General features: G+C 42.6%; 1 protein-coding gene across 2 annotated transcripts in view; it reads right to left on the bottom strand.

Annotated features, from left to right (window-relative positions):
• PARP8 (poly(ADP-ribose) polymerase family member 8) overlaps window positions 1–23180 on the bottom strand; it is a 451712-nt gene that overhangs the window by 129303 nt on the left and 299229 nt on the right. The window lies entirely within an intron of this gene.

Here is a 23180-nt window from a genome sequence, read left to right on the forward strand (position 1 = left end):
AATCGTCAAAAATCGTTAGGGCCACGATACAATACCAATTCCCCCGATTTATCGTTAAAAAATCGTAAATCGGGGGAAGGGGGAGGGCAGGAAAACCGGCACACTAAAACCCCCTAAAACCCACCCCCGACCCTTTAAATTAAATCCCCCACCCTCCCGAACCCCCCCCCCAAATGCTTTAAATTACCTGGGGATCCAGCGGTGGTCCAGAACGGCGGCGGTCCGGAACGGCCCCCTCAATTGAATCCTGTTGTCTTCAGCCGGCGCCATTTTCCAAAATGGCCGCCGCAAAATGGCGACGGCCATAGACGAAAACGATTTGACGCAGGAGGTCGTTCCGGACCCCCGCTGGACTTTTGGCAAGTCTTGTGGGGGTCAGGAGGCCCCCCCAAGCTGGCCAAAAGTTCCTGGGAGTCCAGCGGGGTTCCGGGAGCAATTTCTTGCCGCGAATCGTTTTCCGTACGGAAAATGGCGCCGGCAGGAGATCGACTGCAGGAGGTCGTTCAGCGGCGGTCCGGAACCCCACGTTTACACACCCAAACGGCAACAATACGATTCCCTCCCCCTCCCAGCCGAAATCGATCGTAAGATGATCGAGGACACGATTCACATCTGTATTCTACATCCACATGACTTCCGGACAGTGCTACAAGCTACAATATTGTCAAAATTGGATTACTGCAATGCTATACTACTAGGTCTCCCTAAAAACACCATACAACCATTACAGATGCTACAAAATACTGCAGCACGCTTACTTACTAATACTCACCGCCATGAACACATCACACCAGTGCTCATGTTCCTTCACTGGCTGCCTGTAGCATCTAGGATTTTATTCAAAGTTCTCTCCCTCATTCATAAGTCGATTTATAACCAAGATATGCAGTGGTTCTCCGACCATTTTATCTTCTGCACATCAAAGAGATCAATAAGAAAAATGCACCAAGCCAAACTTGTTTCTTCTTCCCTTAAACACATCAGACACATTACTACAAGAGACCGCTCCTTCACGATTGCGGGAACAAACCTCTGGAACAAAATGCCCACAGACCTGCATCTAGAACCCTGCCATAAGAAATTCAAGCAGAACCTCAAAACCTGGCTGTTCGAACAAGCTTACACTCAATGACCATCTCTTTTCCTGAAATGCCAGTTATTGCTTATGTTTCTCTGATCCAATGCCACACGCCAATTTATTTATTCCCCGCTGCTAAATTTTACTTGATCGGGCTCTTTCCTCCCAGTTATTAGACTCGCCATTAACTATGGAATATGTTTATCATTAGTTTATTTGTTAATTGTTCTTAATTGGTTCTTAATTTATTCTTAATTGATATTTTTTATGTACACCTGAATTCTTATTGACTGTAAAGCTTGTTGCTGATTTATTGTTTATTGTAAACCGAGGTGATGTTATTAACGTGCCGCGGTATATAAAAAAATCACGAAATAAATAAATAAATAAATAAATAAATAAATAAATAAATAAGAACATAAGAACATAAGAACATAAGATCCTAAGAAATTGCCATGCTGGGTCAGACCAAGGGTCCATCAAGCCCAGCATCCTGTTTCCAACAGAGGCCAAACCAGGCCACAAGAACCTGGCAATTATCCAAACACTAAGAAGATCCCATGCTACTGATGCAATTAATAGCAGTGGCTATTCTCTAAGTAAACTTGATTAATAGCTGTTACTGGACTTCTCCTCCAAGAACTTATCCAAACCTTTTTTGAACCCAGCTACACTAACTGCACTAACCACATCCTCTGGCAACAAATTCCAGAGCTTTACTGTGCGTTGAGTGAAAAAGAATTTTCTCTGATTAGTCTTAAATGTGCTACTTGCTAACTTCATGGAATGCCCCCTAGTCCTTCTATTATTCGAAAGTGTAAATAACCGAGTCACATCTACCCGTTCTAGACCTCTCATGATTTGAATTATCTCTATCATATCCCCCCATAGCCGTCTCTTCTCCAAGCTGAAAAGCCCTAGCCTCTTCAGCCTTTCCTCATAGGGGAGCTGTTCCATCCCCTTTATCATTTTGGTTGTCCTTCTCTGTACCTTCTCCATTGCAACTACATCTTTTTTGAGATACGGCGACCAGAATTGTACACCGTATTCAAGGTGTGGTCTCACCATGGAGCGATATAGAGGCATTATGACATTTTTTGTTTTATTAACCATTCCCTTCCTAATAATTCCTAACATTCTATTTGCTTTTTTGACTGCTGCAGCACACTGAGTCGAAGATTTCAATGTATTATCTACTATGACGCCAAGATCTCTTTCTTGGGTGGTAGCTCCTAATATGGAACCTAACATCGTGTAACTACAGCAAGGGTTATTTTTCCCTATATGCAACACCTTGCACTTGTCCACATTAAATTTCATCTGCCATTTGGATGCCCAATCTTCCAGTCTTGCAAGGTCCTCCTGTAATGTATCACAGTCTGCTTGTGATTTAACTACCCTGAATAATTTTGTATCATCCGCAATTTTGATAATGTCACTCGTCGTATTCCTTTCCAGATCATTTATATATATATTGAAAAGCACCGGTCCAAGTACAGATCCCTGAGGCACTCCACTGTTTACCCTTTTCCACTGAGAAAATTGACCATTTAGTCCTACTCTCTGTTTCCTGTCTTTTAACCAGTTTGTAATCCACGAAAGGACATCGCCTCCTATCCCATGACTTTTTAGTTTTCGTAGAAGCCTCTCATGAGGGACTTTGTCAAACGCCTTCTGAAAATCCAAATACACTACATCTACCGGTTCACCTTTATCCACATGTTTATTAACCCCTTCAAAAAAATGAAGCAGGTTTGTTGGGCAAGACTTCCCTTGGGTAAATCCGTGTTGACTGTGTTCCATTAAATCATGTCTTTCTATATGCTCTACAATTTTGATCTTGAGGATAGTTTCCACTATTTTTCCCGGCACTGAAGTTAGGCTCACTGGTCTATAGTTACCCGGATCGCCCCTGGAGCCTTTTTTAAATATTGGGGTTACATTGGCCACCCTCCAGTCTTCAGGTACAATGGATGATTTTAATGATAGGTTACAAATTTTAACTAATAGGTCAGAAATTTCATTTTTGAGTTCCTTTAGTATCCTAGGATGCATACCATCCGGTCCAGGTGACTTGCTACTCTTTAGTTTGTCAATGTGGCCTACTACATCTTCCAGGTTCACAGTGATTTTGTTCAGTTCGTCTGACTCGTCACCCCTGAAAACCATCTCCGGAACTGGTATCTCCCCAACATCCTCATTAGTAAACACGGAAGCAAAGAATTAATTTAGTCTTTCTGCAATGGCCGTATCTTCCCTAAGAGCCCCTTTAACCCCTCGTTCATCTAATGGTCCAGCCGACTCCCTCACAGGTTTCTTGCTTTGGATATATTTGGAAAGATGGGTCTATGCAAGTTTATTTAATTCTCAAGTAACAGCAAATAGTGAATTAAGAACATAAGAAATTGCCATGCTGGGTCAGACCAAAGGTCCATCAAGCCCAACATCCTGTTTTCAACAGAGGCCAAACCAGGCCACAAGAACCTGGTAATTACCCATACACTAAGAAAATCCCATGCTATTGATGCAATTAATAGCAGTGGGTATTCCCTAAGTAAACTTGATTAATAATGGACTTTTCCTCCAAGAACTTATCCAAACCTTTTTTGAACCCAGCTACACTAACTGCACTAACCACATCCTCTGGCAACAAATTCCAGAAATTTATTGTGCGTTGAGTGAAAAAGAATTTTCTCCGATTAGTCTTAAATGTGCTACTTGCTAACTTCATGGAATGCCCCCTAGTCCTTCTATTATTCGAAAGTGTAAATAACCGATTCACATCTACTCGTTCAAGACCTCTCATGATCTTAAAGATCTCTATCATATCCCCCCTCAGCCATCTCTTCTCCAAGCTGAACAGCCCTAACCTCTTCAGCCTTTCCTCATAGGGGAGCTGTTCCATCCCCTTTATCATTTTGGTTGACCTTCTCTGTACCTTCTCCATCGCAACTATATCTTTTTTGAGATGTGGCGACCAGAATTGTACACAGTGTTCAAGGTGCGGTGTCACCATGAAGCGATATAGAGGCATTATGACATTTTCCGTTTTATTAACCATTCCCCTCCTAATACTTCCTAACATTCTGTTTGCTTTTTTGACTGCTGCAACACACTGAGCCGATGATGTTCATATTAAGGTGAATTTTAAAACCTAGGCATGCACCAAAACCAGGAGATGTGCACACATGTAGAACATGTGCGCACCCACCCAATTTAAAAGCCACCGGCATGCACACAAACCCTGATGCATGAATATCTCACATCGGACAAAAAAGGGGGGGAATGTGTGTGTGGTGGGGGCAGGATATGGGCATTCAAGGGTGAGGCCAAGAGATGTGCACACAAGTACCTATGCGACTGGGTGCATGCCTAGATCCAATGCCATGTAACTTAACTTCTGCCATGAAGGAGATGTAAGTCTTAATAAAAGTGAGACTGGAAAATTGGGCATCCAAATGGCAGATTAAATTTTAATGTGGATAAGTGCAAGGTGATGCATATAGGGAAAAATAACCCATGCTATAGTTACACAATGTTAGGTTCCATATTAGGAGCTACCACCCAGGAAAGAGATCTAGGCATCATTGTGTCCTGCCCTAGTGACGATCTAATCTCAGCACTATCCAATTCTCTACCCAAACTTGATTGTACTAACCCCAAAACTGCCATAGCCTCATGGAGCAACCTCACATTGGACATTGCCAACAAACTTTGCCCAATCACTCGACGTGATCTTGCCCCGGCTTCCAAACATTCTAACCCTTGGTATACCACCGAACTAAAAATAATGAAAAACAAACTCAGACAGAAAGAGCGAACTTGGCGCAAGAACCCATCTCCACTACACACCTCCGACTACAAATCTGCCCTCCACAGCTATAGAACCACCACCCTTAAGTCCAAATGGGATTTCTATGCCTCAAAAATCCAAGAATACATGTACAACCGCAAAGCGCTCTTCTCCAATGTTGCAGGCCTCACCAAACCCATACCGCCCTCCATACCTGACTCCGAAGCCTCTGCCAAAAGTGAAGAATTGGCACTCTTCTTCCATAGCAAAATATCAAACCTCCTCTCCAGATTCCCCAACCCTCAGCATACTCCTCCCACAGGGACTTGCACACCCTCTGCCTCCCTAGCCTTGCTTGAACTTACATCCACCAAAGAAACTGAATCCATACTCAAAAAAATTAAACCTGCCTCCCACCCCTCTGACACCATCCCCGCTAATGCACTCCTTTCTATTCCTAACTTCATCTCCAAAGAGATACCCGATATCATCAACTGCTCAATCTCTTCAGGCATAGTCCCTCACACTCTCAAGCAGGCAGTGGTCAAACCCCTCCTCAAGAAGCCCTCGCTAGACCCCAAAGACCCTGCTAACTTCCGTCCCATTTCGAACCTCCCGCTTATCGCCAAAGTCATGGAAAGAGTAGTCAACACGCAACTCACGGACTACCTCAAAAACCACAGGATTCTTCACACTTCACAATTTGGTTTCTGCAAGCACCTTAATACGGAAACCCTCTTACTTACCCTCTCTGACCACCTTCTCAGAGGAATGGACCAGGGCCATTGTTACCTACTCGCCCTCCTTGATATCTCGGCTGCATTTGACACCATAAGCCACAACCTCCTCCTCTCCCGCTTAGCGAACATCGGCATCTCTGGCCTAGCCCTCCTATGGTTCATATCCTACCTGACTAATCGGACCTTCTCTGTCAAAATAGGTAATGCTATCTCCTCCCCTGACTCCCTGTCGCAAGGAGTCCCCCAAGGCTCCTCTCTCTCCTCTACACTCTTTAACATTTACCTCACCTCCCTCCTCCAATTACTCTCAGACCTTGATCTAAAGTTCTATCTATACGCTGATGATGTTCAAATCATCATACCGATCCATAAATCCATCTCCGACACTTTAAAGTACTGGTAATCCTGTCTCTCATCTATGAATTCCCTACTCACTAACCTCCACCTCGCCCTTAACTCCAACAAAACGGAACTACTATTTATCTCCCACCACTCTACTCCCAAACCCTCCCTGGCAAATGACCCATCATTCACTTCCATCACTGCACAACTCTCTGTAAGAGACCTTGGAATCATTTTAGACCAACAATTACTTAAAGAAACATATCAGCTCTATCCTCAAAGAAGGCTTTTTCAAACTCAAGGTACCCTGTTTTTTGTATCTTTCCTATATCTCGCTGTTTACCCTGTGTTCAATGTAAACCGGTGTGATATGACTATTTTGTCCTGAACATCGGTATAGTGAAAAGTAAATAAATAAATAAATAAATAAATAAATAAAAACCTTACTACACTCCCATGACTTCCGGACCATTATTCAAGCCACCCTGTCCTCAAAATTGGACTATTGCAACTCCTTCCTCCTTGGGCTCGCTTAATCTACCATAAAACCGCTCCAAATGCTCCAAAATGCAATAGCATGAATCATCACAAATACCCTCAAATCCGACCATATTACCCCCATCCTCAAAGACCTACACTGGCTCCCCATCCCATCTCGTATCCTATATAAAGCCCTCTCCATCATCCACAAATCCCTATACTCCCATGACTCCAACTGGCTTGATTTTCCTTTCAGTATCACAAATCCTACTCGACCCACCAGAACAACCAATAAAGCAACCCTCCATGATCAATCCCTTAAAAAAGCTCATCTTTCATCCACAAGGAATCGGGCTTTCTCTATTGCCGGTCCCACACAATGGAACTCCCTGCCCTCAAACCTCCGCCTTGAACCTTGCCCCTTCAAATTTAAAAAGAAACTAAAAACATGGCTATTTAAACAGGCCTACCCTGACTAACCCGCTTGTGCCATCCACCCTGAAATTAGCCATATATATTGTTCTGTACCCCGCAGATATCACCGAACTCTGTATATAGTTTTTGTTCTCGATTCTTGATTCTCGATTTTCGCTACTACTTGCTGTCTCACATGTTTAATTCGTTACTGTCATCTCTTGTTACTGGCAGATGTAAAGGACCTGTTCTCTCCCATTGCCATCTTGGCCGCTTCCCTCTTTCTGTCCCCTCCCCATACTATGTTTTATGTACTTTCCATCTTTTGTTGAATGTGAACTGGCATGATGTACCCACTAATGCTGGTATAGAAAAGCTCCTAAATAAATAAATAGTGAATAATACATTGAAATCGTCATCTTCAGTGTGCTGTGGCAGTCAAAAAAGCAAACAAAATGTTAGGAATTATTAGGAAGGGAATGGTGAATAAAACGGAAAATGTCATAACGCCTCTGTATCGCTACATGGTAAGACCGTACCTTGAAAACTGTGTACAGTTCTGGTCGCTGAATCTCAAAAAATATTTAGTTGCGATGGAGAAGGTACAGAGAAGGGTGACCAAAATGATAAAGGGGATGGAACAGCTCCCCTATGAGGAAAGACTAAAGAGGTTAGGGCTGTTCAGCTTGGAGAAGAGACGGCTGAGGGGGGATACGATAGAGGTCTTTAAAATCATGAGAGGTCGAACAGGTAAATGTGAATTGGTTATTTACTCTTTCAGATAATAGAAGGACTAGGGGGCACTCCATGAATTTAGCAAGTAGCACATTTAAAACTAATCGGAGAAAATTATTTTTCACTCAATGCACAATTAATCTCTGGAATTTGTTGCCAGAGGATGCGGTTAGGGCAGTTAGTGTAGCTGGGTTTAAAAAAGGTTTGGATAAGTTCTTGGAGGAGAAGTCCATTACCTGCTATTAATCAAGTTGACTTAGAAAATAGCCACTGCTATTACTAGCATTGGTAGTACTTGTAGCCTGCATTGGCCACTGTCGGAAACAGGATGCTGGGCTTGATGGACCCTTGGTCTAACCCAGTATGGCAATTTCCTATGTTCCTAAGTTCCTATGTTCTTATTTCCAGGCATCTTTGAGGAGTTTAAGGGGTCTGGAGTACCTGGAGGAGTGCAGGCAAAAGATTCAGGCCCAGGCTCTACACTGAGAAAACTGGTGAAACTGGTTATGATGTGGACTCGCACCTGTTATACAATTCCCTCATTTACGCGGCTCAAACCTGACTTCCGCTGCTGGGAATGCAAAAGCTCAAAATCAGGCGCACATATACGTGTGCCTAGGCTAATTTATAATATGCATGCATGTTATAAAACTGCCACATCTCTGGATGTGCGCTGACCCATACACATATATGTGCACCCATGTGCCCATTTGAAAGTAACTGTCATTATTTTCACTAAAATAAATTCATGCTAATGAATGTTAAAAAGTTTAACAATACTCACAACTTACAAAACAAATATTTAGTATCTCAAAAATCTTTACAAAATTCTGCAGTTACTTTGGGAGTGGGGTTGAGTTATCATATGGAACTGGAAGTAGCAAAAAGTATGCAATGGGGGGCGGAGGAGCATGAGATGCTGATGTGCACAACCAGAAGAGTGACTCTGGGGAGATCAAGAAAGAAGGGGGTAATCACAGAGAATCCCTGCTTGGAAAGAAAAGAAAGGAAGGTCAGAGATCAACAGGAATCTATGGGGAAGATGGATTTGTTTTTATGTTTGTTATACACTTTGTAGTGATTTTGTTCTTTAGTTGTTTTGTTCTTTAGTTTTCGCACTAACTGCAAAACACGTACGTTTTGGGAGACACAGCTGCTTTATAATTTATCTTTGTTTATATCAATAAATTAGCGACTGGTTGAAGGAACTGTTTATGCTTTTGTTTGAGCTGACTCTAAAAATCAGTTGTACTTCTCTGCGTCCTCATCTTTCTTGATTGATATCATTTATGGAATTACACCAGGATATAAATATGAACATAGTATTTGCCATGCTAGGTCAGACAAAAGATTCATTGAGCCTAGCATCCTGTTTCTAATAGTGGCCAATCTGGGTCACTAGGAGATACCCAAAAACATAGATCCATTCCTAGTTGCTCACTCTCAGAGATAAGTGGTGGCTTTCCAAAGTGTACCTGGACTTTTTCTCTAGGAACTTGTCCAATCTCCTTTTAAACCCAGCTATTCTAGAAGCCTTGACCAAATTCCTTGGTAACAAATACCACAGCCTGATTGTGCATGGAGTGAAAAACAAATTTCCCAATTATTTATTTCATGAGGTGTCCCCTAGTCTTAGTACTATTGGAAAGGGTAAATAACCTTTTCCTATTTACCTGCTGCATTCCACTGAATGGGGATCAGTCTTTTCAGTATCAGCTATTAGTGAAAGGACCAATCAATGGCCAGCCAGTGAAGTGAATAAATAAATATTAATGTCAGTATGGCTGAGAGCTGGGCGGGGAAGGTAAAGTCTACTCCTTCTCCAGCTGGGGGTTTGGAGGGGAGGGTTGGGAATTAAGGTGCCCTGGTTACTTCTTTGGCGGATGGGTCGGAGAGAGGGGTTCCTGCTCAGCTGGCCTACCTGCCCACCACTTAACAGGGAGCAGGGGAAAGAAGGGAATAGAATGAAATGGAATGTGTCCGCAGCCATGACTTTTTTAACATTTATTTATTAATTTAGCCATTTTATATACCGTCGTTCCAAATGAAGATCACAACGGTTTACAACATGACATACATATTATAGATCAACATGTACCTTGACTTAATGTGAACAAATAACAAACATATCAAAGAACGACACTTACATTGGCTAATGTAATCAGGGGTGATATGTATCTAAGGGGAAGCTCTAGCACATTAATCTCAAGGTGTCTACAGGGACGTTCTAGTTCATTAAACTCAAGGGGGTAGATTTTCAAATAGCGCGATTTGGCGTACTTTTGTTGGCGCATCAGGCGCCAACAAAAGTACGCTGGATTTTAGTAGATACGCGCGTAGCCGCGCGTATCCGCTAAAATCCGGGAACGGCGCGCGCAAGGCTATCGATTCCGTATAGCCGGCGCGCGCCGAGCTGCGCAGCCTACCTCCGTTCCCTCCGAGGCCGCTCCGAAATCGGAGCGGCCTCGGAGGGAACTTTCTTTTGCCCTCCCCTCACCTTCCCCTCCCTTCCCCTACCTAACCCACCTGCCCGGCCCTGTCTAAACCCCCCCCCTTACCTTTGTCGGGGGATTTACGCCTCCCGGAGGGAGACGTAAATCCCTGCGCACCAGCGGGCCGCTAGCGCGCCGGGACGCGACCTGGGGGCGGGTCCGGAGGGCGCGGCCACGCCCCCGGACCGCCCCGGGTCGTAACCACGCCCCCGGGCCCGCTCCCGAAACGCTACGGCCCGCCCCGAAAACGCCATGCGGATCGGGCCCGCCCTTGACACGCCCCCGACACGCCCCTCTCGGAAAACCCCGGGACTTACGCGAGTCCCGGGGTCTGCGCGCGCCGGTAGGCCTATTGAACATAGGCGCACCGGCGCGCAGGGCCCTGCTTGCCTAAATCCGCCCGGATTTAGGCGAGCAGGGCTCTGAAAATCCGCCCCAAGGTGTATGGGGGTAAAAAGAAGGAGGTTTTTAAGGTGTTATTCTTAATGAAATTGTTCTTGTAGGAGCTTGCTTTTAGTTCAGATAGATCTAAGTCAGGTTATAGGCATTTTTTAAAAACCATGTTTTTTAGATCACGTTTGAAGTTCTTTGTTTCTGGAGTCAGTCGTAGAGGCTCAGGTAGAAAGTTCCATAGAAAAGGGCCTGCTATGGAGATAGATGAGTATTCTGTAATGATGGCACGGTAAGTAATCTTTTGTTTTGAGATCTTAATAATCTCTGCGGCTTGTATGGTTGTAGTGTTACACCTATCAGGCCAGAGTCATTAGAATGGATGGCGGAATGCATTAAAGTTAAAACTTTGCAATTGATTCAGGACTGTATAGGCAGCCAGCTAAGACCTATCAGTGCGTGTAAGATGTGATCAAATTTTCTAAATGCTATTAAGAGTCTTAATAGCATTCACAAAAGTCTTAATAGCATTCACAAAAGCAGGAGCAAATTAGTAAATATCCCCTACTCACCCTCAATTTTGCAAAAGAGATTAACCCCAATCATGATCTCGCCTCTGAACCAACTTCTAGGTCTTACGCTTTTCACCCTAACTCTTTTAAATGCTCAATCCCTCGCAAAAAAAACTCACCTTCTCCACAACTACCTCTTGGAGACCCAACCTGACCTTTGTGTCATCACAGAGACCTGGTTAAAAACAGAAGATATTGCCCTAATCAACCAACTTCCGCTTTCCTCATACAACTTCTTCTCTATCCCCAGACCTAGGAAGAGAGGTGGAGGTCTGCTTCTCGCTGCAAATAAAAAAACTTAGACTTTCTCTTCAGTGGGCAAATGCTTCTCCCCCCTGGAACTTGCCATCTTCAAATCAAACAACCTATGCCCCTCCCGGCTACCTTGAGGCAGGCCCATCGCCGTTAATAGAGCTCATAGCCAAACTTATTAACTCAGACAAACCAGCCATCCTTCTGGGAGATTTCAACCTCCATGTAGATGAGACCCCACTGTCTTCTAGCTGCAACATATTTCTTAATTCTTTGAACTGCATGGGCTTCAAACAAATCATCAACGAACCTACCCATAAAGCAGGACACACTTTGGACCTGATCTTTTTAAATGAGAGCCTCTCCCCCTCTTCGGGCACATTCTGTACTCCTATCCCTTGGTCAGATCACAAGATTATCTCCACCACTTTAAAAAATCATCAACCTATCATTTCTCAGACTCAAAAGACCAAAATCCAATACAGGAAGTTATGTAACCCAGACACACTCATCAATCACCTAACGTCGGAGTTAGAACAGCTCGACCTCACTGACGCAGACTCGGCCACTGCTTCCTGGTCCAAAATCACAAAAAAAGTGGCAGACCTCACCTGCCCACTAACTACAAAAACTCTTCAATCAAATAGGGACAACAGAAAACCGTGGTACACACCGGAACTTAAATCCATCAAGAGAGAGCTCAGAAGCAGAGAACACCGTTGGCGCAAAAACCCTTCCTCTACAAGTAACCTGACGGCATACAAAACACTTATGCATCAATACAGGATCGCCATCCTCCGCACAAAAAGAAACTTCTACGCTCAAAAAATCCATCATTTCATCTATGACCCAAAAGCGCTATTTTCTCTTGTCTCCTCCCTCACCAAACCATCACCTACTGCGGTTCCAGATGATCAAGCCGCAAGCAAAGCAGCCGAACTAGCTACTTATTTCAAGAAGAAAATCTTAAACCTCTTGGCACCGCTCACGTATAACAATACTCCCCTCCCTCCACCCCCCATTACTGCAACCGCTCTTCCGATTACAAATCTTGAAACCTTCGAGCCTACATCTTCACTGGAGATAGAAATCATTCTCAAAAAGCTCAAACCTGCACCTCACCCTTTGAACACGATCCCGTCCAACCTGCTTATCTCCATTCCTAGTACTATTTCCAAGCATATTGCAAAGATCATCAATTGTTCTCTCTCACAAGGCCATGTACCTGACCCACTTAAACTTGCTATCCTAAAACCTCTGTTAAAAAAGCCAAATCTTTCCCCGGATGATCCAGCCAATTTCCACCCTATTGCAAACCTTCCATTCATCGCAAAAATTTTGGAAAGAATAGTAAACCAGCAACTCACAGAATTCTTGAATAACAACAAAATCCTCTCCCCTTCTCAGTTCGGGTTCAGGAAAGCTCGCAACACTGAAACACTCTTAATCACACTCACAGACTCCATACTCACAAGTCTGGAAAAAAAACAACCAAGTCTTCTCATTCCCCTCGACCTTTCTGCAGCTTTTGACACGGTGAACCACGCCTATCTTTTAGATCGTCTATCGGACATCGGCGTCAAAGGCACCGCCCTAAGCTGGTTCAGGTCTTTCCTTCAAAACAGGACCTACAAAGTCAAAATCAACAATGAAGAATCCCCACCTGTCTGCTCTATGCTGGGAGTTCCCCAAGGCTCTTCACTATCCCCAACCCTCTTCAATATTTACCTTCTCCCTCTCTGCCATCTCCTCTCCAATCTTAATCTAATCTTCTATCTGTACGCGGACGACGTACAAATTCTCTTACCTATCACCGAATCATTAAACAAAACCCTCGAGTTCTGGGACACCTGCCTCAAGTCCATAAACAACCTTCTATCAAGCCTCAACTTGATCCTGAACACAAAAAAGACAGAATATCTACTTATCTCGCACAACGGCAATTTTATACTGTCTAACCCCCATCCTGCAACCCTTCCCACTTTCTCCTCCCAAGTCAGAAATTTGGGAGTCCTCATGGATAAACAACTCAACTTCAAAAGCTTCATCAACAACACTATCAAGGACTGCTTTTTCAAACTCCAAGTTCTAAAACGACTTAGACCTCTCCTCCACTTCCACGACTTCCATACAGTACTTCAGGCAATCATCTTCTCAAAAATAGACTATTGCAACTCTCTTCTGATCGGCCTCCCTGCAAATACCATCAAGCCATTACAGATGGTGCAAAATGCCGCAGCCAGAATTCTAACCAGATCCAAAAAATGGGACCACATCACCCCTATCCTCATGATCCTCCACTGGCTCCCTATCAACTACAGAATCCTGTTCAAAGCTCTAACCATCACTCACAAAGCAATATTCAACATCACACCTTTGGAACTCAAGATCCCTCTTAGACAGCATTTACCATCCAGGCCAGTAAGAGCAGCATATAAAGACACCCTCCAGGTTCCTTTTCTAAAAACAAATTTAGGAATGAGAGCCCTCTCAGTGTCTGGTCCAAAACACTGGAACTCTCTTCCCCCAGATCTTCGGCTTGAACACTGCCCGGTCACTTTTAAGAAAAGACTCAAAACCTGGTTGTTTAAGCAGGCCTTTTCCTATTCAAATAATCTTCTGAACTAAAACCTGCCCGATCATGAGTAGTACTTTTGACTCTTACTATCATTTATATCACTTTAGTCTAAAAACTCATGTCCAGATTTAGCTCCACTACTAAGGTTCTGTTTGCCTTTCACTACAGTTCTCATACCTAATCTTAACCCCACCTGCCTCTTATTATTTTGTAGAGTGACACCCTGATATGCCCTCAGTTTCCTTGATATTGTCTTTGCTATCCATTGTTATCGTCAATCCCTAGTTTGCTGTTTCATAGTTTTGAAGATCTTAGCCTATGCTTTCAAGTGTGTATTATATTTACTCTCTCCGATACACGGTTTCCGTATCAATGTTATCGGCTTGAATTATCTTACTGTAATCCCTAGTTCTTGGTAATTGTTCGCTTCTGAAGCTCTGTTACTGTTCAATGTAATTGCTTTCATTTTCGGAAGCACTGTTACTGTTCAATGTAATTGCTTTCATATTCGGAAGCACTGTTACTGTTCAATGTAAACCGAACTGATTTGTAACCTTTTACAAGAATTTCGGTATATAAAACTGTTAAATAAAAATAAATAAATAAGAGTCTTGCCCTGGCATTTTACAGCAGTTATAGTTTTTTTAGTAGACAGTTAGGTATTCCAAGTAGAAGTGAGTTACAGTAGTCTAAGTTTCAGAAGACGAGGGTTTGCAGGACCATGCGGAAGTCTGCATGAGTTAGCAATGGTTTCAATCTATGTCGTAATCTCAATTTAGCACAGCCTGATTTGATTAATTTATTTATGTGCTTTTCTATTGTTAGGTTCTCGTCAATCTGTATTCCTAAGTCCCATACTTGGTCTGAGGGGGTAATATTAAAGTTACCCAGGTCTAGAGTCTGCAGAGATGCTAAAGGTAGGTTTCTTCTTAATAGAATGATTTCAATTTTCTTTTGTGTTAAGAGTTAGTTTGAGTTTGGATAGTTCGTGTTGAATGGCCTTCATGTGTGTCGCTAGAGTCAGTGTTGTATATTCAGCGAAACTGGAGTATGGTATGAAAAACTGAATATTGTCAGCGAATAGGTAGAAGGTGATTCCTAGATCAGATAGTAATTTACCTAGCAGCAGCATATAAATGTTGAATAAAGTTGCTGAGAGAGCTGAACCCTGCATCGATCAGGAAGGTGTCAGATATATGGTTGCCCAGCTTGACTTGGAATGTTTGAATTGAGTAAAAAATATATTTTTCTGGTTTCTTAAAGGTTTCTATATTTGATAGATTGACTATATAGAGAAACACAGTGGGGGAGATTTTTAAAAAATACGCCCCCACGTACTTTTGTTCGCGCACCAGGCGCAAACAAGAGTTCGCTGGATGCGTATCCATTAAAATCCGGGGTCGGCACGCACAAGGCTGCCCAAAATCAGCAGCCTGCGCGCACCAATTTCGGAGCAGCCATGGAGGGAATTTTCCTTCCGCCTCTCCCCACCTTCCCCTACCTAACCCACCCCCCGGCCCTAACTAATTCCCCCCCCTACCTTTATTTCGAAAGTTGGCGTAACTTGTGCGGGCCGGCTGCTGGCGCGCGATTCCCCGGCCCGGGAGCAATTTTGGAGGCCTTGGCCACCCCCCCAAAATGCCCCCAGGCTGGAACCACACCCACAGCCCCGCCCCCAGATGATGCGTCACTGTGGCACACACCCCCGACACGCCCCACAGGAAAGCCCCGGGACTTACGCGCATCCCAGGGCTTGCTCGCACCGCTGAGCCTATGCAACATAGGCTCGGTGCGCGCAGGGGGAACTTGGGGCAGGTTTTCGGGGGTACGCGTGTATCTTACGCGCGTACCCCTTTGAAAATCTGCCCCAGTGGATTTATAAGAAAAAGAAACATTTCTATTTTGTAGAGTTTAGCAAGCATGTTATTGTTCTGAATTGCTGTTATCTCATGTAGTGAATGTTTTGTTAGAATTTGTTTTGAACATTTTGTAGTCGAAATATGAAGCAGGCTATTTATTTATTTAAAAGTATTTATTGCCCGTGCCCTCCAGTGTTCGGGGCAGGTTACAAAGAACATTCATAATTAAATAGACAGACATAAAATAATAAAATAACATAACCTTGCAATTGATAACATCTAGTATGTATGGAAAATGGGTATCATTTAAATATTTGATCTTGTTTAAATGATTTGTAGCATACCCTAAACTAGGTTTGTGATTGGACAAATTATGTGTCAATAAGAATAATGATATCATGTAAGAATGCTTTTCATCAGGGAATAAAGCATTGATTGGTTACTTGCTCTGTTAATGAAAGATATTAGGGATGAGCCCCGGAGGCTGATGGGAGAGAGTAGATGAATAGAGCAACTATGCCACAGCCATGTCGAACTTTATCTCTAATAAATATAATGAAACTTTATCTATAATAAATATAATGAAAGATGAAGTGTTGCATATCATTTTCTTCTCTTCTCTTTAAAAGCCAGACTAACAGTTGCTCAATGGAGATTGTTTAAAAGAACTAAGTCCTCCCACAGCTGTGATTAGACTGGGAGGTTATTTTTATTTGGATTGTAAATCATTTTTATTATGACAAATGTCCTTTTTGATACTAAGGAGGTGAACCACATACTAACAATGCCATCAATTCCAATTTTACTCAGCTGATGGCATAGTAGGGTATGGTCAACAGTGTCAAATGCTGCCATTAGACCAATTAGTACCAGGATGTAGGATTTGTCATTGTTAAATCCCTATAATATGGGATCCATCAAGGATACTACTAAAGTCTCGGTTGAGAGATTTTTTCTGAACCCAGTTGGTTTGGATATAGAATGTGATGGTCATCTAGATAGTCTTCTAATTGTGATAATACAGCTTTTTCAAAAATTTTTTAGAGAAATGGCAGGTTGGATATTGGTCAATAATTCTCCCAATTGTCAGATATTGCTGGTACTATTTTTTCGTACAGGTTTTATCACTGCTTGTTTCGCCCTATCTGGGGCTAAACCTTCCGAGTGTAATTGATTGATTAAGGATGTAATTGTTGGAGTTATGATGCCATAAATTAATTTTAAGAAGCTAGCTGGAATGAGGTCATGTGGGTGATTTGCAGGTTTTATTTTAGTAATAATTTGGGAGATTTGAAGTTTAGATACTCTGTCAAAAGCGATCATTTGGCTGGTTCGAGGTTTTTTTTTTCATGTTCTATCATTGGTGAGCATGTGGAGAACTGAACTTTTAGCCTATTTATTTTTTCTAACAAATGAATGGTGTATTCATTGCAGGCATTCTTTGGGTGGCAGTTGTTGCTTGAGACAAAGGAAGACGGGACCTTGATTAGATGTTTAACGACGTCAAAGAGTGATTTGGAGTTAAAAATTTCCCATGAATCTGCTTAGCATAGTATTATTATTATTTATTATTATTTATCAATTTTTATATACCGCAGTATGGGTAGAGAACTGGCCATCAAAGCGGTTTACAATGCAACATACATAGTAAAACAAAGACATTGCATATTAATACATTAAAATTAATTAAAACATGTTGATTAAGATATTATCTTTAGAAATTGTGAGTGCAATTCTATTAATTGGTTTTGTATGCCAAGGTAAAAAAGTATGTTTTGAGAAGTTTCTTGAATTCCTTTGTGTTTGAAATTAAGCGGATTTCTTTGGGGATGGAGTTCCAGAGAATTGGGCCTGCTACTGAAAATGCTCATCTACTAATTAGGTCTAGGTGTGCAGATTTTATTCTTTTTTCACTTTATTGATTAACACCCGGTATTGGGAAAGGAGTGATCTGTATTTTCCAAATAATTCAGAAGTCGGGCATTTCCATGAGTTTCTCTGATTTTCTCAATGATTGTTTGGCACATCTTAATTCTTCAGTGTACCATGGTTTCTTTTGTTTAGATGTACATTGATCAGATTGTATTGCTTTCTATTTGGATTGGGCTTAGGTTATCAGCTATTTCTTTGATCAGTTTGTACCAAGTGTCAAATGCTGCGGAGGCATTAGCATGGTTGAAATCAGTTAGTTTATTTTTTATTGATTCTGCAAGTTGAACTGACTCTATCTTTTTTCTGTAGGAGAATGTTGGATTATTATTTGTATTTTTTTTTTTTTTGTTGGGTTCAGGAAGGTTATGGCCGCTTTTACTAATTTGGTGGTCCGACCAAGGCAGAATTGGGTGAGAGGTATTTAACATACAATTGTTATGATTGGCAAAAATAAGATCTAGAATATGTCCTGCTTTATGTGTTGATTTAGTTACGAATTGTGACCATAGCCTTGCTTCCAATGTTTCTAAGAAGATTTCACAGGCAGAGGAACATGAAGAGTGAAGTCACCTATTATGAGGGTAGATTCAGATGAAAGAAATATTTTAGACTTCGATTAGTGGACAGCAGTCTTTTTGAAGTATTCCTGGGGGGCAATAAACCATTCCGATGTTTATTTGTAGTGATTTAAGTATTGCAACTACATAGGGAGGGTTAATATCTACTTTGTTATTTATTAACTTTTATTTTAATTAATTTATTTGTTTATTATTTTTAACTTGAGTGGGTGATAGGGAGGGAAGGCGTTCACCACTCAGTCTGCTCTACTGCAGGAAATGTATCTCCTGCTCTAATCCAGGAATTAAATTTCCCACAGTAAAATGATTCTGTAAAGGTATCTCTCCTTTAGTGTGTTTCCTTTCATGAGATGCACTAATTCTAGCATGGCTTTTTATTTCTATTTTACCTTGTGATTTTTCCATGCTAAAACTCCTGTCCTTTATTTATTTACTTAAAAAATGTATATCCCACACTATCAAAATATCTAGACAGGTAAAATAATCAAAAAATTTATAAAAATATAACATTTTAAGATTTGCTGCAAAGGCTGACAGTTTAAGGGTAGTGAAGAAATGCTTCCTTTATCTGGAAGAGCTATTGGATTGAGGCTTCTCCTCCTAGTATTTCTTTACGAGAACAGCTTATGGTGAATTATTTCTATAATGATTTATTGCATTTCAGGTCACAAAACTCTATGAAGCATGGCATTTACAGGCTTTGGAAACTTTGCTGTGATACTCTGCCTCTAGAATTCAGATCTTCTACTGTATCCTTCATGACACTTACATAAGAACATAAGAAAATGCCATACTGGGTCAGACCAAGGGTCCATCAAGCCCAGCATCCTGTTTCCAACAGTGGCCAATCCAGGCCATAAGAACCAGGCAAGTACCCAAAAATTAAGTCTATTCCATGTTACCATTGCTAATGGCAGTGGCTATTCTCTAATTGTTCTATTTAAAGCCTTTGGGCTTGTATGTAAAACCCAGAGAGATTTACTATTTAATTGTTCTATGGAGTTGTTCTGTTTAACTGTTTCATTTAAAGCCTGGGCATTTATTTAAGGCCTTTGGTGTTTTTCTGTTCCATGTAAACCGGATTGATTTGTATTTCCTACAAGAACTTCGGTATATAAAAATTCAAAATAAATAAATAAATAAGTGAACTTAATAGCTGGTAATGGACTTCTCCTCCAAGAACTTATCCAATCCTTTTTTAAACACAGCTATACTAACTGCACTAACCACATCCTCTGGCAACAAATTCCAGAGTTTAATTGTACGTTGAGTAAAAAATAACTTTCTCTGATTAGTTTTAAAAGTGCCCCATGCTAACTTCATGGAGTGCCCCCTAGTCTCACCAATGATAAAACTGATACCCCCCAAAACTTACCAGAAAATAGATGTGATGAAATAGCTACTTTCTTTAATGAAAAAATTATGAACCTAAAAAACAAGATTCCTAACACAACCAAACAAAACATTATAATGCAAAAAAGGGATGTTAATCAATGGACAGAATTCGATGAAATCACAGAACTAGAAGTCGAAACCATGCTAAAAAGAATAAACCCCGCCCCACATGCAATAGACACTATATCAACCATGGACATAAAGAAAGTAGCCAATACAGTATCCCCGATACTAACAAAGATTATCAATCTAGCCTTAACAGAAGGCACCTTGCCAGACTCACTAAAAGGGGCAATTGTAAAACCAATTTTAAAGAAAAAAAACAGTGATCCAAACATTCTGAACTAGGCTAGTATCAAACTTACCACTAGTCGCAAAACTAATAGAAAAAGCCATACAAAAACAACTTGCTGAGCACTTAGGGGTAGATTTTTAAAAAGCGCGCCTTCGCGTACTTTTGATGGAGCATCAGGCGCAAACAAAAGTACGCTGGATTTTAGTAGATACGTGCGTAGCCGCGCGTATCCGCTAAAATCCTGGATTGGCGCGCGCAAGGCTGCCGATTTCGTGTAGCCGGCACGCGCCGAGCCACGCAGCCTGCCGCCGTTCCCTCCAAGGCCGCTCCGAAATCGGAGCGGCCTCGGAGGGAACTCGCTTTCGCCCTCCCCTCACCTTCCCCTCCCTTCCTCTATCTAACCCACCCCCCCGGCCCTATCTAGACCCCCCCTACCTTTGTCGGGGGATTTACACCTCCCGGAGGGAGAAGTAAATCCCCGCGTGCCAGCGGGCCGCTAGCGTGCCGAGACGCGACCTGGGGGCGGTTCTGGAGGGTGCGGCTACGCCCCCGGACCGCCCCGGGCCGAAACCATGCCCCCGGGCCCGCCCCCGAAACGCCGCTTCCCGCCCCCAAAATGCCACGCCGATCTGGCACGCCCCCCGACACGCCCCCGACATGCCCCCCTCGAAAAACCCCGGGACTTACGCGAGTCCCGGGGCTCTGCGCTCGCCGGTAGGCCTATGGAACATAGGCGCACTGGCGCGCAAGGCCCTGCTCGCGTAAATCCGGGCGGATTTACACGAACAGGGCTTTTAAAATCCGCCCCTTAGAGAATAACAGTATCCTATATCCATCACAGCATGTTTTTCGCAAAAATTACAGTACAGAAACGCTACTACTTGCCCTTACTGATAACATCATGAGAGGCTTTGACAGCGGTAAGTGGTACATACTAATGATGCTTGACCTATCAGCAGCATTTGATACCGTATATCATAACATATTACTAAATAGATTAGAAGAAATAGGATTAAGTAACAAAACAATCAAATGGTTCCAATCATACCTAGATAACAGATACTACCAAGTACAGATAAAGGACGTAAGGTCAAATAAAATAAACCTTCAAACAGGAGTCCCTCAGGGATCAGCATTATTGGCCACACTATTCAACATATACTTACTACCATTGTACAATGTATTGCAATAAACAAGTGATGAAATCCCAAGAGCATGCTTGACAATTTTTAAGTCATCTACACCCAACAAAGGTTTCAAATGACAACAAATGAAGTTTATGGAAAGCCTTTTTTTGCAACTGCTTTTCCTTGAAATTTAAAAGAAAATGTTGTATCAGAACAGACTCCCAAATAAGAACATAAGAACATAAGAAATTGCCATACTGGGTCAGACCAAGGGTCCATCAAGCCCAGCATCCTGTTTCCAACAAGAGTCAATCCAGGCTACAAGCACCTGGCACGTACCCAAAAACTAAGTATATCCCATGCTACCGATGCCTGTAATAGCAGTGGCTATTTTCTAACTCAACTTGATTAATAGTAGGTAATGGACTTCTCCTCCAATAACTTATCCAAACCTTTTTAAAACCCAGCTATACAAACTGCACTAAACACATCCCCTGGCAGCAAATTCAGTTTAATTGAGTGCTGAGTTAAAAATAATTTTCTCCAATTAGTTTTAAATGTGCTGCTTGCTAACTTCATGGAGTGCTCCCTAGCCCCTCTATTATCCAAAAGAGTAAATAACCGATTCACATTTACCCATTCTAGACCTCTCATGATTTTAAAGACCTCTATCATATTCCCCCTCAGTCGTCTCTTCTCCAAACTTAACAGCCCTAACTGCTTTAGTCTTTCCTCATAGGGGAGCTGTTCCAACCCCTTTATCATTTTGTTTCGCAACTATATCTTTCTTGAGATGTAGTGACCAGAATTGTACACAGTATTCAAGGTGCGGTCTCACCATGGAGTGATACAGAGGCATTATGACATTTTGGGGTGGATTTTAAAAGGGTTACGCGCGTAACTCTTAAACCTCCCCCCCCCTGCGCGCACCGAGCCTATTTTGCATAGGCTCGGCGGCGCGTGCAAGCTCCGGGGCTTGCAAAAATGGGCGGGCCGTGGGCAGGGCCGCAGTCCGGGGGGATGGCCGGGGGCGTGGTGGCGGTCTGGGGGCAGTCTTGGGGTGGTCTGGGGGCGTGGCAGACAGCCGGCGCGAGCAAGTTATGCCAGAGGCAGGCGTAACTGAACAAAATAATGTGTGGGGGGGATTCAGATAGGGCTGGGGGGAGGGTTAGATAGGGGAAGGGAGGGAAAGGTGGGGGAAAACAAAAAAAAGTTTCCTCCAAGGCCGCTCCGATTTCGGAGCGGCCGATTTCGGAGCGGCCCTCCAAGTTCCCTCCAAGGCCGCTCCGATTTCGGAGCGGCCTTGGAGGGAATGGGGAAAGCCATCGGGCCTCCCCTAGGGCTCGGCGAGCGCAAGGTACACATGTATGCACCCCCTTGCGCGCGCCGACCCCAGATTTTATAACATGCACGTGGCAGAGCGCACATGTTATAAAATCGGGTGTACATTTGTGTGCGCCGGGTAGTGCGCACAAATGTACCCCCCCCCGTGCGTAATTTTAAAAATCTGCCCCTTTCCGTTTTATTCACCTTTCCCTTCCGAATAATTCCTAATATTCTATTTGCTTTTTTGACCGCAGCAGCACACTGAGTTGACAATTTCAATATATTATTATCCACTTTGACGCCTAGATCTCTCCTGGGTGGTAGCTCCTAATGTGGAACCTAACATTGTGTAACTACAGCATGGGTTATTTTTCCCTATATGCATCACCTTGCACTTATCGACATTAAATTTCATCTGCCATTTCCAGTCTCACAAGGTCCTCCTGCAATTTATCACAATCTGCTTGTGATTTAACTACTCTGAATAATTTTGTATCATCTGCAAATCTGATTACCTCACTCGTCGTATCCCTTTCCAGATCATTTATAAATACATTGAAAAGCACCGGTCCCAGTACAGATCTCTGAGACACTCCACTGCCCACCCCACTCCATTGAGAAAATTGTCCATTTAATCCTACTTTCTGTTTCCTGTCTTTTAACCAGTTTGTAATCCACGAAAGGACATCACCACCAATCCCATGACTTTTTACTTTTCTTAGAAGCCTCTCATGAGGAACTTTGTCAAATGCTTTCTGAAAATCCAAATACACTACATCTACCGTTTCACCTTTTTCTCCAT

Source organism: Rhinatrema bivittatum, chromosome 1 (genome assembly GCF_901001135.1).
Source record: "Rhinatrema bivittatum chromosome 1, aRhiBiv1.1, whole genome shotgun sequence".
Lineage (NCBI taxonomy): Eukaryota > Metazoa > Chordata > Amphibia > Gymnophiona > Rhinatrematidae > Rhinatrema > Rhinatrema bivittatum.